The 3498-nt window shown below is 41.1% G+C and overlaps 1 pseudogene; it reads right to left on the reverse strand.

Moving 5' to 3' along the window:
* Nucleotides 1-1955: 1955 nt before the first annotated feature.
* On the reverse strand, nucleotides 1956-3153 carry LOC113917725 (annotated as a pseudogene).
* Nucleotides 3154-3498: the final 345 nt, after the last annotated feature.

Consider the following 3498-nt stretch of genomic DNA (forward strand, 5'->3'; position numbering starts at 1 on the left):
ATTTAGCATCCAGTGCTGTGCTACATGCTAGGTATGTAACAGTGAACATAACACACAAAACTTCCTGTGCTCATGGAATATATATTCCATTAGAGGAGAACAGATAATAAATAAAGGAAGTTGGTAAATATGTAGAACTGGGAAAGATAATAAAACTGTGAAAAGGATGGGGGAAATGTCATTGTACATAGGATGACATGGGGGAAGGTGATGTTTGAAAAAATAAGAAAGCTGAAGAAAGTATGAGAAAAGGTCACGGGACATCTGGGGGGAAGAGCTTTGCAGGCTGATGCAATAGCAAGTGCAAAGGCCCTGTGGAGGAGTTGCTGAAGGTGAAAAAGGGGAAGAGTAGTAGCAGATGAAGTGGAATTATAGGGTGGATGGAATGGACAGAGGTGAGCAGTTGTACAGTACCTTAGAGTTAATTGTAAGGACCCTGGCTTTAATCTGAATATTATGGCAGATTATTGTCAGATTTAGACTGGAAAGGAAAATGGTATGAATTATAATCTAAAGTATCACATCAGTTTCTGAAATTGTAATGGATTGAAGGGGGCCAAGGGTGGAAGCAGAGGGAAGAGTTACAATATTATGAACACTTGAGCTTGAGTAAGTGGGTGTGGTACATTCTGGATATAACTGTATAGGATCTCTATTAACTCCTCTTTCTAACCAATAGCATAAATGAGCTAGATTAAAAAAAAAAAAAGCTAGATATACACTCTGCGCACTCTGTGGTCTCAGAAAAGAATGAGAGACCCTGCCCCTCATCTTTGTCTATTATGATGGTGCTCTGAATGACAAAAGTAACTACGCATTATATAATGTGACCTAATCAAAAGGAGATGAAGAAGGAGGAGGAGGGCAGAGGGAAGGAGGAAAACCAAAAGATCCCCTCCAACTCTTGCTGTGCTGACCCACGACTGCCACTTGCCCAGATGGACATAGTTGATAACAGAAAATATGTCATAGTAAGTTGTTACAGCCTCTTTGATGAATTGTTTTCCAGATACCTTTTTTCCCCATGCATATGCTTCCTAAAAGAAAAAAGTAAATTATTTTAATTCTATTCTTTTTTTTCCATTTAAGACAGGGAATACTTTATTCAAACTCATCAGAGAAATGGTCAGCTTGAGTCTATAACAAAGCATCATTTTTTTTCAGGTTTTTTTTGTCTGTCTTTTTTCTTTTTTTTTCTTTTTTATTTATTTAAATTCAGTTTAGTTAACATATACTGTATTATTAGTTTCAGAGGTAGAGTTCAGTGATTCATCAGTTTCATACAACTCTCAGAACTCATTACATCAAGTGCCCTCCTTAATAAAAATCACCCAATCACCCAATTACCCCATCCCCCCACCCACCTCCCCTTCAGCTGGGGAATGGGATAATTGGGTGATGTAACAAAGCATCATGTTTTAAAGCATAGGTCAGTAATTGTATATGACAGTATACATGCTACATACAAATTAGCTGATCAGAGCCCAACTTTTCAATATTTACAACAGGATAAGCTTCCCTGTAAAAGCAGCACATTTGTGACTTTTTTTTTTTTTTTTTGGATGAGGTTTGATATTTTTGTTTTTATTTATATTTTTTACTTTACTTATTTTTTTATTATGTTTAATTAACCAACATATAGTACATCATTAGTTTTTGATGTAGTGTTCAACAATTCATTAGTTGCAATAAAGAAGATGTGGTCCATATATACAATGGAATATTACTCAGCCATCAGAAAGAATGAATACCTACCATTTGCGTCAACGTGGATGGAACTGAAGGGGATTATGCTAAGTGAAATAAGTCAAGCAGAGAAAGAGAAAGACAATGATCATACGGTTTCACTCATAGGTAGAACATAAGGAATAGCACAGAGGACCACAGGGGAAGGGAGGGGAAACTGAAGGGGGAGAAATCAGAGAGGGAGACAAACTTTTGTGACCCTTTTAACTTTAGTATTCCTTTCCTTCTTCACCCTCTCCTTCAACAGAAACCACACCAATCTCCTCATAATCCTTCTCAAGGGCAGCCATGTCCTCATAGGCCTCAGAATACTCTCCTTCTTCCATGCCTTCACCCACATACCAGTGAACAAAGACATACTTGGCATATATCAGGTCAAATTTGTGGTCCAGGTGAGTCCCGGCCTCAGCACTGGCTGTGGTGCTGCTCAGCATGCACCCAGCTCGCTGTACTTTGGCCAGGTCTCCACCAGGTACCACACTGGAAGTCTGGCAATCAGTGCCAACTTTGAAGCCAGTGGGGCACCAGTCCACAAACTGGAAGGTACACTTGGTCCTGATGGTGGCAATGACAGCATTGACATCTTTGGGACCCATGTCACGATGGTACCACAGGCGGCAAGCCATGTATTTACCATGGTGAAGGTCACATTTCACCATTGGTTGCCTGGCTCAAAGCACACATTGCTGATCTCTGCTACAGAAAGCTGCTCTGGTTCTCAGCAGAGATGACAGGAGCAAATATGACCAGAGGAGAGTGGATGTGGGGATAGAGCACCAGGTGGTCTGGAATTCTGTCAGATCAACATTTGGGGCTCCATCAAATCTTAGGGAAGCAGGGATGGAGGACATAATTTGATCTATCAACCTATTCAGGTTAGTGTAGGTTAGGCGTTCAATATTAAGGTTTCTACAACAGATGTCATAAATGACCTCATTGTCTACCATGAAGGTACAGTTTGAGTGCTCCAGGGTGGTGTGGAAACCTGGGGGGGCTGCTGGATAAATGGAGAGCTTCACCTTGGATTTCTTGCCATAATCGACAGAGAGAGGGGATGAGAAGGTCAGTGATCTCCTTCCAATGGTGTAGTGTCCCTGGGCATAGTTATTAGTAGAATCTTCCTTGCCTATGATGAGCTGCTCAGGGTGGAAAAGCTATTAGTAGGGGCCATTGTGAGCTTCATCAATGACTGGGGGCTCCAGGTCTACAAATACTGCCCTGGGCACATGCTTGCCAGCACCCATCTCACTGAAGAAGGTGTTGACGGAGTCATCTCCCTCCAGTGGTCTTGTCATTTGGCATCTGACCATCGGGCTGGATGCCATGTTCCAGGCCATAGACCTCTCAGCAGGCATTGCCAATCTGGACACTAGCCTGGCCAACATGGATGGACATGCATTCATGCATGGTTGCTGCTTTGTGGCTGCCGAGCAGATGGTAGAGAAGAAGATGAGAGGTCGTTGCCTCTTACAGTGTGACTCTCAAGTGGTTGATATAAGAGAACCTCTTAATTTTATTCTTAAAATTCAGCTATTTTGTTTAGTTTGTGGATATGGAAATTCTCTTTCCTTGGCTGCTCTATCAATTCTTTCATATGTGAATCAATAAAAATATAAGATTTAATAAGCACCTTCAAGGCATAGTCCTATGCATGTAAGGCAAAATCTCATAGATTACAATGCAGTTGGGAGGATAAATTACTACATGTGTTCTGAATAGGGTAGTAGCTCAATACTACTGACTGAAGAAAAA

This window comes from Zalophus californianus, chromosome 1 (assembly GCF_009762305.2).
Source record: "Zalophus californianus isolate mZalCal1 chromosome 1, mZalCal1.pri.v2, whole genome shotgun sequence".
In the NCBI taxonomy this organism is placed as follows: domain Eukaryota; kingdom Metazoa; phylum Chordata; class Mammalia; order Carnivora; family Otariidae; genus Zalophus; species Zalophus californianus.